The sequence below is a fragment of the Hyla sarda genome, chromosome 5, assembly GCF_029499605.1.
Source record: "Hyla sarda isolate aHylSar1 chromosome 5, aHylSar1.hap1, whole genome shotgun sequence".
NCBI classification, from domain to species: Eukaryota; Metazoa; Chordata; class Amphibia; order Anura; family Hylidae; genus Hyla; species Hyla sarda.
The window spans coordinates 14817466-14833589 of record NC_079193.1 but is presented as its reverse complement, the minus strand read 5'-3'; positions in this window follow the sequence as shown (position 1 = coordinate 14833589).

Here is a 16124-nt window from a genome sequence, read left to right as displayed (position 1 = left end):
AACTGATACAGGCAACAGATCAGATCCTCTATCTAACCTCTAAACTAATACAGACCCCAGACCAGACCACTAAACTAATACAGACCCCAGACCAGACCCCTAAACTAATACAGACCCCAGACCAGACCACTAAACTAATACAGACCCCAGACCAGACCCCTAAACTAATACAGACCCCAGACAAGACCTCCTAAACTAATACAGACCCCAGACCAGACCACTAAACTAATACAGACCCCAGATCAGACCCCTAAACTAATATAGACACCAGACAAAACACCCTAAACTGATACAGGCAACAGATCAGATCCTCTATCTAACCTCTAAACTAATACAGACCCCAGACCAGACCCCAAAACTAATACAGACCCCAGACCAGACCCCTAAACTAATACAGACCCCAGACCAGACCATTAAACTAATATAGACCCCAGACCAGACCCCTAAACTAATACAGAGCCCAGACCAGATCGCTAAACTAATACAGACCCCAGACCTGACCCTCTATACTATTACAGATCCCAGACCCCCTAAACAAATACAAAACCCTGACCAGACCCCTTAACTAATACAGACTTCAGAACAGACACAAAAAAAACTAATACAAACCCAGACCAGACTGTCTATACTGATACAGACCCCCTAAATTAATACAGACCCCAGATAAGAACACTTAAATAATACAGATGACCCTCTAAGCTAATACAGACCTTAGACCGGTCTCCTATACTAATGCAAACCTAAGACCAAACCCCTAAACTAATACAGACCCCAAACCAGACCCCCTAAAATGAAACAGACCCTGAATAAGACCTCAAAGCTAATACAGACCACAGTCCTGACCCTTATAAACTAATATAGACCCCTGAACCAGACACCTAAATTATACAGACCCCAGACCAGACCCCTAAACTAATACAGACCCCAGACATGACCCCTAAACTAATACAGACCCCCAGAGCAGACCCCTAAACTTATACAGACCCCAGACATGACCCCTAAACAAATACAGACCCCCAGAGCAGACCCCTAAACTTATACAGACCCCATACCAGACTCCTAAACTAGTACAGACCCCAGACCGGACCCCTAAACTTATGCAGACCCCAGACCAGACACCCTAAAAAGTACAGACACCAAATGACCTAGTAAATACAAACCCCATAGGGAAGAGCAGTGTTGGGGGCAGATGAGTATATGGGGCATCTTGGAGATTCGACAAGTTTGAAGTGCCCCCAGAGGCTGTAACCCCCTAAGCTTTAAAGGGGTAGGGGATAAGATGTTTAAAAGCGAGTGTCCCGCTGCTGGGGACCCCTGATATCTCGCATTCAGCACCCACCTTTGAGAGCTGCATGCAGCGCTGCAGCCTTGGAGTCTGCAGGGTCACGACTACGGAGCCAGTGTATCGTGACATCACGACTCCGCCCCTGTGTGACGTCATACCCCTGCAATGCAAGTCTATGGGAGAGGGCGGGGAAGCCATCATGCCCCCTCCCATAGAATTGCATTACGGGGGCGGGGCGTGACATCACATGGGGTAATAGTTGCGACGTCACAATTCTCCAATCCCGTAGTCGTGACTCGGCAGACTCTGAGGCTGCAGCTCTGTGTGCAGATCCCAGAGGTGAGTTCTGCATTCGAGATAGCGGGGGTCCCCAGCGGCTGGACTCCCGCGATCAGACATCTTATCCCCTATCCTTCAGGAGCCTGAACACTCCCAACACCGCCTCCCACACCACTCTCCTCATCACTACTTGGCCACCTAGCGAAGGAAGCGGCGCATGTCTCCTCCCCTTCTTGGCTGTCCAGTAGCTGCTGACTGTCCTCTATTAGATCGTCCTCAGTAAATAGTGGAGCTGAACCCACAGCATAAGATACTTCTGTGGGGAGGGAACAGCATAGGACAAGGGCAATGGGAGGACAGGGACTGCTCCCGGGCCATGCCAACTGAGGTTTGTGTCTGAGGAACCCACTGACTCTTGACTGGGGGTGTCAGATGTCACTTGTGATGATGTGGATGAGTATGTTAACCAATCGATGATGGCAGATCGGTTGCTGGTGGAGACACGACGGCTAGCTGATAATGGGAGCTCAGGCCTCTCGCTACGACTCCTGCTGCCACTTGCCCCTAGTCTGCTGCGACATCTGCCTGACGAATTTAGGCCGCTGCCACTCCTCTGTGCACGTCCTGGCACTTCTCTGCCCGTATATGAGGGGAGGACAATACGCTTCACTACGCTTAAAACAGTATTTGTCTAGAACAGCAGCAGGTGTATACTTTTGGCTGTCCTTTCACAGTAACTAGGCCCTTTAACAGGAACAAAATCATACACCACCTATGTACGCACAGGTTACACTTAATAGAGGACAATACGCTCCGCCATGCAACCTGTATTAAGCACTAATAGCAGGTGATTATGGCTATTAGTGCCCTGCTAACCCTAACTGGCTGGATACTATTAGTTTTCAGTTGTTGTACACACCAGTGCTGCAGCACACAGTCGCTTTGTAGTACACCGAAAAATTTCTCTCAATCTCTCTCTCTTCCCTATCAGTGCTTTTAGGCTGGACTTGGGCTTGAGGTGAATCGCTGCTGTAAAAATGCTTTTCTGTGCAACACCCACTGCTCTCTGTTCATCTCTCTCTCTTCAATAACATGCTGAAGTGACTGGCCGCAAGATGGCTGCCGATTATATAGGGCTGTGACATCACAGGGGTGACAGGCTGCTGATAGGCTGCATGCTGCATGGGATTCAGGGTCATCCCTCCTACCCGTCTTCCCAGGATTCCTTGCCCCATGTCCTCACATGTGGAGCCGCCATCTTAGATGCCCTGGAGTCTGGACCGCACTAAATGGAGTCTAATGAAGCAATTTGTGCAATTGAATTGGAATTGTTGCAAACAAAATTTTTTCCTGAAATTCGTTACAAATTCGGATTCGTCGGATTCTTCAGATCCCTAAGTATAACTACTATAATACTGCTCCTATATACAAGAATATAACTACTATAATACTGCTCCTATATACAAGAATATAACTACTATAATACTGCTCCTATATACAAGAATATAACTACTATAATACTGCTCCTATATACAAGAATATAACTACTATAATACTACTCCTATATACAAGAATATAACTACTATAATACTGCTCCTATATACAAGAATATAACTATTATAATACTGCTCCTATATACAAGAATATAACTACTATAATACTGCTCCTATATACAAGAATATAACTACTATAATACTGCTCCTATATACAAGAATATAACTACTATAATATTGCTCCTATATACAAGAATATAACTACTATAACACTGCTCCCTATATACAAGAATATAACTATTATAATACTGCTCCTATACACAAGAATATAACTACTATAATACTGCTCCTATATACAAGAATATAACTACTATAATACTGCTCCTATATACAAGAATATAACTACTATAATATTGCTCCTATATACAAGAATATAACTACTATAATACTGCTCCTATATACAAGAATATAACTACTATAACACTGCTCCCTATATACAAGAATATAACTACTATAATAATGCTCCTATATACAAGAATATAACTACTATAATACTGCTCCTATATACAAGAATATAACTACTATAATACTGCTCCTATATACAAGAATATAACTACTATAATACTGCCTCCTATATACAAGAATATAACTACTATAATACTGCTCGTATATACAAGAATATAACTGCTATAATACTGCTCCTATATACAAGAATATAACTACTATAATACTGCTCCCTATACAAGAAGATAACTACTATAATACTGCTCCCTATACAAGAATATAACTACTATAATACTGCTTCCATATACAAGAATATAACTACTATAATACTGCTCCTATATACAAGAATATAACTACTATAATACTGCTCCTATATACAAGAATATAACTACTATAATACTGCTCCTATATACAAGAATATAACTACTATAATACTGCTCCTATATACAAGAATATAACTACTATAATACTGCCTACTATATACAAGAATATAACTACTATAATACTGCTCCTATATACAAGCATATAACTACTATAATACTGCTCCTATATACAAGAATTTAACTACTATAATACTGCTTCCTATATACAAGAATATAACTACTATAATACTGCTCCTATATACAAGAATATAACTACTATAATACTGCTCCTATATACAAGAATATAACTACTATAATACTGCTCCTATATACAAGAATATAACTACTATAATACTGCTCCTATATACAAGAATATAACTACTATAATACTGCTCCCTATACAAGAATATAACTACTATAATACTGCTTCCATATACAAGAATATAACTACTATAATACTGCTCCTATATACAAGAATATAACTACTATAATACTGCTCCTATATACAAGAATATAACTACTATAATACTGCTCCTATATACAAGAATATAACTACTATAATACTGCTCCTATATACAAGAATATAACTACTATAATACTGCTCCTATATACAAGAACATATCTACTTTAATACTGCCTCCTATATACAAGAATATAACTACTATAATACTGCTCCTATATACAAGAATATAACTACTATAATACTGCTCCTATATACAAGAATATAATTACTATAATACTGCCTACTATATACAAGAATATAACTACTATAATACTGCCTCCCATATACAAGAATATAACTACTATAATACTGCTCCTATATACAAGAATATAACTACTATAATACTGCTCCTATATACAAGAATATAACTACTATAATACTGCTCCTATATACAAGAATATAACTACTATAATACTGCCTCCTATATACAAGAATATAACTACTATAATACTGCTCCTATATACAAGAATATAACTATTATAATACTGCTCCTATTTACAAGAATATAATTACTATAATACTGCTCCTATATACAAGAATATAACTACTATAATACTGCCTCCTATATACAAGAATATAACTACTATAATACTGCTCCTATATACAAGAATATAACTATTATAATACTGCTCCTATTTACAAGAATATAACTACTATAATACTGCTCCTATATACAAGAACATATCTACTATAATACTGCCTCCTATATACAAGAATATAACTACTATAATACTGCTCCTATATACAAGAATATAACTACTATAATACTGCTCCTATATACAAGAATATAATTACTATAATACTGCTCCTATATACAAGAATATAACTACTATAATACTGCTCATATATACAGGAATATAGTAGATATGTTCTTGTATATAGGAGCAGTATTATAGTAGTTATATTCTTGTATATAGGAGCAGTATTATAGTAGTTATATTCTTGTGTATAGGAGCAGTATTATAGTAATTATATTCTTGTAAATAGGAGCAGTATTATAATAGTTATATTCTTGTATATAGGAGCAGTATTATAGTAGTTATATTCTTGTATATAGGAGGCAGTATTATAGTAGTTATATTCTTGTATATAGGAGCAGTATTATAGTAGTTGTATTCTTGTATATAGGAGCAGTATTATAGCAGTTATATTCTTGTATATACGAGCAGTATTATAGTAGTTATATTCTTGTATATAGGAGGCAGTATTATAGTAGTTATATTCTTGTATATAGGAGCAGTATTATAGTAGTTATATTCTTGTATATAGGAGGCAGTATTATAGTAGATATGTTCTTGTATATAGGAGCAGTATTATAGTAGTTATATTCTTGTATATAGGAGCAGTATTATAGTAGTTATATTCTTGTGTATAGGAGCAGTATTATAGTAATTATATTCTTGTAAATAGGAGCAGTATTATAATAGTTATATTCTTGTATATAGGAGCAGTATTATAGTAGTTATATTCTTGTATATAGGAGGCAGTATTATAGTAGTTATATTCTTGTATATAGGAGCAGTATTATAGTAGTTGTATTCTTGTATATAGGAGCAGTATTATAGCAGTTATATTCTTGTATATACGAGCAGTATTATAGTAGTTATATTCTTGTATATAGGAGGCAGTATTATAGTAGTTATAATACTGCCTCCTATATACAAGAATATAACTACTATAATACTGCTCCTATATACAAGAATATAACTACTATAATACTGCTCCTATATACAAGAATATAATTACTATAATACTGCTCCTATATACAAGAATATAACTACTATAATACTGCTCATATATACAGGAATATAACTACTATAATACTGCCTCCTATATACAAGAATATAACTACTATAATACTGCTCGTATATACAAGAATATAACTGCTATAATACTGCTCCTATATACAAGAATACAACTACTATAATACTGCTCCTATATACAAGAATATAACTACTATAATACTGCCTCCTATATACAAGAATATAACTACTATAATACTGCTCCTATATACAAGAATATAACTACTATAATACTGCTTCTATATACAAGAATATAACTACTATAATACTGCTCCTATATACAAGAATATATCTACTATAATACTGCCTCCTATATAGAAGAATATATCTACTATAATACTGCCTCCTATATAGAAGAATATAACTATATTACTATAATAATTCTAATAATATACAGTATTATGTGTAGCATTTCCTGAAGGTCGCACATGATTGATGTCATACAAAACACTTCCATTTACAGTCACTTTGTAGGTGAAAGCGATTTTAATGTCTTGTTCATATTTATGTTTTTTTTTATTGTTAATAAATTCATCAATGTTTACAAAAAAAAAAACATCACACAAGGATCCTTGAAAGTGCAGTATTTAATTTTCAATTGTAACAATAAAATAAGCAAAAATAACATACAAAGATCCCACCTCCAGGGAGACGCTCCCATGAGGCTCCATCTCGGGTCGGCTCTGGTCTCCTGTGCCAGTGGTCTACAATCTGCGGCTCCGCACAACCACAACTCCCAGCATGCCCTGACGGCGGAAGCAGAATGTAGCTTTTCAATAGCTGCAGATCCACAGATTCCAGATCGCCGTGATACATTGATAGCAATTCAACATTATGCTGCAATATGCTGAAACACTGAAGCAGCAAATCACATTCACCACCCATGCAAGAACAGGTTCTTTGACGTATTTGTCTTTATCAATGGTCTTCATTTTGGAACTTAATTTTAAGTAATAATAATAATAATAACAATGTAAACATCTTGTATCCATCTTGTCCTTCTCCTAATGTAAAGCTAAAGCTACTGAGTTCCTATTAAATCTCCGGATGCATGATGTCATGTTTTTCTATTGGTTCAATGTGAAATACTTAAAGGGGTATTCCAGGAAAAAAACTTTTTCTTTATATATCAACTGGTTCCAGAAAGTTAAACAGATTTGTAAATTACTTCTATTAAAAAATCTTAATCCTTTCAGTACTTATGAGCTTCTGAAGTTAAGGTTGTTCTTTTCTGTCTAAGTGCTCTCTGATGACACCTGTCTCGGGAACCGCCCAGTTTAGAAGCAAATCCCCATAGCAAACCTCTTCTAAACTGGGCGGTTCCCAAGACACGTGTCATCAGAGATTACTTAGACAGAAAAGAACAACCTAAACTTCAGAAGCTCGTAAGTACTGAAAGGATTAAGATTTTTTAATAGAAGTAATTTACAAATCTGTTTAACTTTCTGGAGCCAGTTGATATATATATAAAAAAAGTTTTTTCCTGGATAACCCCTTTAACTGGTAGCATTTACTCCATGCACTTAAATTTCCCACAATGCAGTATATCAGGATGCAGTGCATTGTGGGACATCAGGAGGGATTTGGATTGGAAAGATTCCCCTGCCAAAATATGGTTGAAGAGGATAAGTTAATTAAAGGGGTATTCCAGGAAAAAAAAAACTTTTTTTTTTTTTTATATCAACTGGCTCCAGAAAGTTAAACAGATTTGTAAATTACTTCTATTAAAAAATCTTAATCCTTCCAATAATTATCAGCTGCTGAAGTTGAGTTGTACTTTTCTGTCTGGCAACAGTGCTCTCTGCTGACACCTCTTCTTGTCTCAGGAACTGCACAGAGTAGAAGAGGTTTGCTATGGGGATTTGCTTCTACTAAGGACAGTTCCCTGGACAGGTATCATCAGAGAGCACTTAGACAGAAAAGAACAACTCAACTTCAGCAGCTCATCAGTACTGAAAGGATTAAGATTTTTTAATAGAAGTAAATAAATATAAAAAAAAAGTTTTTCCCTGGATAACCCCTTTAAAGGGGTACTCCACCCCTAGACATCTTACCCCCTATCCTTTGGATAGGGGGTAAGATGTCTAGGGGCGGAGTACCCCTTTAATTAAGAGCTTTAGCTTCCTTTCACGGTGTAAATTTGAATCCTGAAAATGAAAGGGGTATTCCAGTGCTGTAACAAAACAAAAAAAAAAACATACTTACCTGCCCCCAGTCCCTTTGCTGTTCCTGAGCAGCTACAGTTCCTCTTCTCCTAGTCCCCTTCTCATTTCTTCCACCTGCTTTCAAGATGAGCACTCAAAGAAAGACCTTCCAGCTCAGCCAATCATAGGCCGCAGCGGTGTCCCGTCACAGCCAGTGATTGGCTGAGCAGGAAGGTTCTGCCCCGAGTGCTGGTCTGGGAAACAGGTTAAAGAGATGAAGGGTGGGGGACCGGAAGAATGAGAACCTAGGCTGGGACCAGAAGAAGAACTGCAGCTGCTTTGGGATCATTGGGGGACCAGGGGTAGGTAAGTATAGTTTTTCTTTTTTTTTCTTTCTATCTTACCAGGGCCCTGGCACTATATTATTTATTGTTACAGTGGAGGAATACCCCTATATCTATGGCTATGTTTATGGCTAGCTAGTATGCGGATATTGATGTGGATGGAGAACTACATGATGATTCTGGACAACTCAATAGTGTGAGGACACAGGAACAACATTTTTTGCTCGTCTTTTGGGGTATTTATCTGTATACTATGAGCAGAAAGATAGATACAAGTGAAGTATTGCAAGTGAACATATGCAAAAGCTAGCAAATTATTGAGACACTTAAAGGGGTACTCCGCTGCCCCAGCGTTCGGAACATTTTTGTTCCGAATGCTGGGGTCGTGACATCACAGCCACGTCCCTCGTGACGACTCGCCAAGCCCCCTCAATGCAAGTCTATGGGAGGGGGCGTGGCGCCCCCTCCCATAGACTTGCATTGAGGGGGCGTGGCATGACATCGCGAGGGGCGTGGCCATGACAAAATGCTTCAGGGAGATGTTTAAAGGGAGTACCCCTTTAAAAGTAATTTCCAAAAGAGGAAAACCATCTGGGGTGGACATATCCCATATACAAGGATACCGTGGACTCCCGTGGGCAACCACCTTTAAAAGATTGTTCTAGGAGTATACATTGGTGGCCAGTCCTTAGAACAGACCAAAGTGTGACTATAGGTTGATTGCCTTGGCTGCTCACAAATACAGTAAATTCCCCCAGGAGAAAATAGCGCACAAGTATTTACAATATAACCTTTAGGGGGCGCTCTATGAAAAGGTGTTGGAGACTAACAGGGCATTTAATCCTGCCATTGTCCATGTCCACCCCTAAAAAACCACTCATGACCTTTTCTGAGGATCGACCGTGTATATACATAGCAGACAACATTTCACGCCAAGAAATTTCGTTTACTAAGCGCCACGTACGTGGTGGTCATTTTCCGTAATTCTTTTCTTCTATGAATCAACCACATGTACAATTGTGACAAAAAGACAACCATCTTGATATATTGCATCAATCAAAAAAAAATTAAATAATAATTGTTATAGTATAGACGACAAACATTGCGTACGCACATTAAGATATAGGTTATAAACTCAATCGGTACACTAGGTGGAATGCACATTTCGTAGGGTACACAACAAAGAGGAGGTAAAAGTAGTTTCCCACCTAGTTTGTTTCGAGACTTTGTTTCTTTAAAGAACGCTTTGGGGGAAAAAAAACTGGCACACTTTGTTTCGTTAATGCAAAGTTCTGCAGGGGAGGAGCATGACAGAGAGCACAAAGCTCCGCCCCTGAGGACCGGTCACTTGCTGCAACCCAGTGTATCAGTGGAGCGTCCCTTTTAAATCATGTGCTTTGTAAACATTTACAGAAATTCAAAAAGTCCTAAATGTAACGTGTGGCCGCAAAGTAAATGACTTCAGCAACTCCACCGCCCCATTTCACCTGGTGGTAGGAAATTACACTCATACATCGGTATCTGGAATCAAATACATGTAGGTATGTTTTATGGAACTGAATAAACGCAGACCTTTGGACTAAAGTGGTATTCCAATGGAAAACGTTTTTATTAAATATACCGGTGCCAGAAAGTTACACAGATTTGTAAATTACTTCTATATAAAAATCTTAATCCTTCCAGTACTTATCAGCTGCTGTATGCTCCACAGGAAGTTCTTTTCTTTTTTTACTTTCCAGCCTGACCACATTTCTCTCTGCTGACACCTCTGTCCATGCCAGGAACTGTCCAGAGCAGGAGAGGTTTGCTATGAGGATTTGCTTCTACTCTGGACAGTTCCTGACATGGACAGGGGTGTCAGCAGAGAGCACTGTGGTTGGACAGAAAATAAATTCAAAAAGAAAATAACTTCCTGTGGAGCACACAGCAGCTGATAAGTACTGGAAGGATTAAGTTTAATTTACAAATCTGTTTAACTTTCTGGCACCAGTTGATTTAAAAAAAAAAAAAAAAAAAGTTTTCCACCGGGGTCACCCTTTAAGACATGGAATCTGATGTCTGATTTTTTTTTTTTTTTTTATCTAGAATGCTATGCTGTGTATAGTTTTGGCATGTACTGTTTTTAAAGAGGAGGAAGGGTGAGACACTTTCGGGGAAAAAAAACACTTTCGGAAAAGTTTCCGAAAATTGCATTGATGGACATTCCCGTATTTAAGGCATTTTTTTTCTGCAAATATATTTTTTCAAATGTTGTATTATTAATGACTGAATAAAAATATATTGTTCACAACCGGCCAGTAGAAAGAGATTCACTATGAAGGGAAATAGGAAAAATTTGGGTCTTAAAAGTGGATTTAAAAAAAAAAATGTATTGTTACTAAAGGTAACAATGATACAGAATTCTCCCATTGTTGGTGTTTGGATGACCTTCTTGTGACAACACCTCTTTAGGTCCTCTCCTTTACCCAGAGTGTTCCTTCAAACTTTAACATGCTCTACTGATTCATTTCTTAAAGGGGTACTCCAGTGGAAAAAACATTTTTCAAATCCACTAATGCCAGAAAGTTAAACAGATTTGTAAATTACTTCTATTAAAAAATATTAATCCTTCCAGTACTTATGAGCTGCTGTATACTACAGAGGAAGATGTGTCGTTGTCTCCAGTCTGACCATAGTGCTCTCTGCTGCCCCCCAGGGTAGGAGCAAATCCCCATAGCAAACCTCTCCTGCTCTTGATAGTTCCTGACATGGACAGAGGTGTCAGCAGAGAGCAGACTGAAAAAAAAATACACAACTTCCTGTGGAGCATACAGCAGCGGATAAGTACTGGAAGGATTGAGATTTTTTAATAGAAGAGATTTACAAATCTGTATAACTTTCTGGAACCAGCTGATTTGAAAAAAAAAAAAAAAAAAAAAAAAATATATATATATATATATATATATATATATATATATATATATGTTTTCCACTGGAGTTCCCCTTTAATATATTGTATCAACTAGAGCTCCAATTTCTGAATACAGAGCTCCCCTGCATAGGACTACCGATAAATAATAAAATTCCGGCTGCTCACCCAAAGGAGGCCTGAGATTGTAAAAGAGGTACTCCGCCCCTAGACACCTTATCCCCTATCCAAAGGATAGAGGATACGATGTTTGGTTGCGGGGGTCCGGCTGCTGGGGACCCCCGCGATCTCTCCTGCACGCGTTCAGCAGCTGCGCGGAGCGAAGAAACGATCCGTAGTTGATGACAGGGGCCGGAGTATATGTGACGTCACGTCCCCGCCCCCTCGTGATGTCACACTCCGCCCCCTCAATGAAAGTCTATGGGAGGGGGCGTGGCAGCCGTCCACCCGCCAGTCTTGAAGAGTCTAGACCAGAAGTTTCCAAACTGTGGCCCCCCAGATGTGGCAAAACTACAACTCCCATCATGCCCGGACAGCCGACGGCTGTCCGGGCATGATGGGAGTTGTAGTTTTGCCACATCTGGATGGCCACAGTTTGAAGACAACTGGTCTAGGTCGAAGACGCTTTATCGACCAAACCATAATTTAGCCCATTTCTTCTATAGTGAATCTCAATGGTATTTGTAATATAGTCAAAGCTAGTTAGCAATATTTACTGTGTAATAAGCATCTCATAAAATAAAAATATATACTCTATAAAGGGGATCAAATAACAGTGTCCGAACAAAAACAAATACAATTCCTCATGCTTTATGGCAAGACAATTTATCGTGCACTGCCGGAACCGGGTTTTCCGATTCTTGAAAAGAATTTTAAAGCTATATTCAGCCTTAAAAAAATAAAAATAAAATATTAATAAAATATTAGTGTTACAAAAGGTGCATGCTATGTGATACCACCGACTTGTCACTACATGTATAAAGTACATATTATAAGGAAAACCTGAATCTTTTTGACGGAAGTCAGGGGCCTAAAGGTTCTTTCAGGGTGGAACCACCTTAAATATGCAAATTGGTTACAATCTTCTTTTCCAATCATTATTGGTTTTATGAATCTCATATGGAGCTGTTATCTTCTAATACCTATGTATAGTATATACACTGCTCAAAAAATAAAGGGAACACTTAAACAACACAATGTAACTCCAAGTCACTCACACTTGTGTGAGATCCCACTGTCCACTCAGGAAGAACACTGATTGACAATCAATTTCACATGGAACAGACAACAGGTGGAACTTATAGGAAATTAGCAAGACACCCCCAATAAAGGAGTGGTTCTGCAGGTGGTGACCACAGACCACTTCTATGTTCCTATGCTTCCTGGCTGATGTTTTGGTCACTTTTGAATGCTGGCAGTGCTTTCACTCTAGTGGTAGCATGAGACAGAGTCTACAACCCACACAAGTGGCTCAGGCAGTGCAGCTCATCCAGGATGGCACATCAATGTGAGCTGTGGCAAGGTTTGCTATGTCTGTCAGCGTAGTGTCCAGAGAATGGAGGCTCTACCAGGAGACAGGCCAGTACATCAGGAGATGTGTAGGAGGCCGTAGGAGGGCAACAACCCAGCAGCAGGACCGCTACCTCTGCCTTTGTGGAAGGCGGAGCAGGAGGAGCACTGCCAGAGCCCTGCAAAACGACCTCCAGCAGGCCACAAATGTGCATGTGTCCACTCAAATGGTCAGAAACAGACTCCATGAGGGTGGTATGAAGGCCCGACATCTACAGGTGGGGGTTGTGCTTACAGCCCAACAGCATGCAGGACGTTTGGCAGAGAACACCAAGACTGGCAAATTCGCCACTGGTGCCCTGTGCTCTTCACAGATGAAAGCAGGTTCACACTGAGCACATGGGACAAATCTGACAGAGTCTGGAGACGCCGTGAAGAACGTTCTGCTGCCTGCAACATCCTCCAGCATGACCAATTTGGTGGTGGGTCAGTAATGGTGTGGGGTGGCATTTCATTGGGGGGCCACACAGCCCTCCATGTGCTTGCCAGAGGTAGCCTGACTGTCATTAGGCACCGAGATGAGATCCTCAGAAGAAGGCATTGATGCTATGGACTGGCTCGCCCGTTCCCCAGACCTGAATCCGATTGAGCACATCTGGGACATCATGTCTCGCTCCATCCACCACAGACTGTCCAGGAGTTGGCGGATGCTTTAGTCCAGGTCTGGGAGGACATCCCTCAGGAGACCATCCTCCACCTCATCAGGAGCATGCCCAGGTGTTGTAGGGAGGTCATACGGGCACGTGGAGGCCACACACACTACTGAGCCTCATTTTGACTTGTTTTAAGGACATTACATCAAAGTTGGATCAGCTTGTAGTGTGGTTTTCCAAATTGATTTTGATTGTGACTCCATATCCAGAGCTCCATGGTTATATAAATTTGATTTCCATTGCCCCGCAATTCAATCACAAAAGAGAGTTCCACCTTAAATGAAACGCTTCTACTGCAACTAACTTTTCTCCAAGCACCATGTTGTGCAGTAGCTGGACCCATTCTTGTTGAAGCAACCTCTACATTCTCCTAAAACCCCATACAAAACCCTAGTATCAGTATCAACCGCAATGTTTTCCAGTAGATGGACTATGTATAATCAAGGTAACCACTAAATAAATGGTGCCCAACCACCAGCCATTCTTCCAGAACACCATCACAATATTTAGTATCAGTATCAACTGCCGTGTTTTCCAGTAGCTGGACCTCATGTAAACTCTCCTACACCCATGCTTTTTGAGGTAACCACTACATCAATGGTGCCCAACCACAAACAAGGTGCTATTTTTTCAGAACCCCATCAAAATATCTAGTATCTGTATGCACCACCTTTTCCAGAAGCTGAACCTTTTGTTGTCATTCTTTCACTTCCACACTCAATGAAGCCATCAATATCCAATCAACCAACTAAAAGAGGCCAATATTTATAGAATCAAAACTTTCAAAAAGTCTTAATCCATTAAAGTACACTCTATAGACTCTGAAACATATCCTCACTGAGGCCATTGTTTCCCTTGTAAGGATCAACTCAATCCTCTAATCTTTTGGAGGCTCAAACATTGGTGCAAGGTCCATCGTGAATGACCCCAAAACTGTCCATTAGTCTTTGTTCTGGGACCTCTAAATTGTGCAAAAAAGCAGACTTAAAAGTTCTACTCCAACGGGTTGACCTGCAATATAAGCCAGCTCTTTGTATGAGTTCACACCTTGTGGCCTCCGGGTTGCAGTGTGCAAAAGCAATGCAGCTAAATAATATGCTTCACCTGTAACCTGCCATAATAGCCGAGTGGCTCTCAACCAGCCCATGGCCATAACATCCGAAACCAGCCTAAGAATTACAAGAAAAGTGCGGTATATCTACCTTTGGTCTAAATACTACCTCAAAACTTCATCGGACAGTGGCATATATAGAGAAGAGAAGGTCAAAATGGGCCCTCTATTATGATACTAGGTATCTATAGGTTAATTTCCCCCTTCCTTGTTTGCTTTAAATGGATTTACTCGAGAATAATGTCTTGGACCATGTTATCACCACCCAACAACAACGGTGTTGGCCCCCAAACAGGTCTGGACCCCCTCTTGGTCCACCATTGAGGCTCAATAGTAGCCACATGGTCTTTCTTTATGGCCTGTATGTCCTTCCCTTGACATTAGCACAACTGTGGATGGGGCAAAAACCATTAAAGTGTTATGCCAAGAATAAAAGTTATTCTCTATCTACAGGAAAGGGGAATACTAGCTGGTTGGTGGGATTGATTCCCCCATGACCACGAGAACAGAAGACACTGGCCACCTGAATGAATGGAGAGTCAGTGTACATGCTTGGACATATCTCCATTTAATGTGTATGGGACAGAGTTCAGTGCTCGGCAATGTACGGAAGCCCCATAGAAAGTGACTGGAGCTTTGGTTGAGCCTGTATGCTGCTTCTCTATTCCCTTTTGGGAAAAAAATTACTTTTAATCTTAGGACTGGTTGGGATCCCAGTAGTTGGACCACCACCAATTAGCTAGTTATGCCCAATCTTGTGGCTAGGGGATACATTTTAAAGGGGTACAATGGGGAAATAAACCTATCACCTAGCCATTGGATAGGGCATAAGTGTTTGATTGTGGAGGGTCCGACCATTGGGACCTGCCATGATCTTCTGTATGGGGCCCAGCTCTTGCTGCTCTACTCACCAGTACCCATAAAAAAATTACCCCTTAGAAGTTAATTGGTCATCATGATATCCATAGAAAACTGCAATTTTTACCCATTTTTTTTTTTAAATAAAATAATTTTGGGCCGGGTCTATACTCCATCATATCACACATCAATGATACAATGTCTCTAAATAAGCATCTACGCAAATATATATTTTCGGTCTTTCCTATGAAACCAACTCACTTTACAAATATTTACAAATATAAATTTTGTAGCAATTTTATCAATTGAC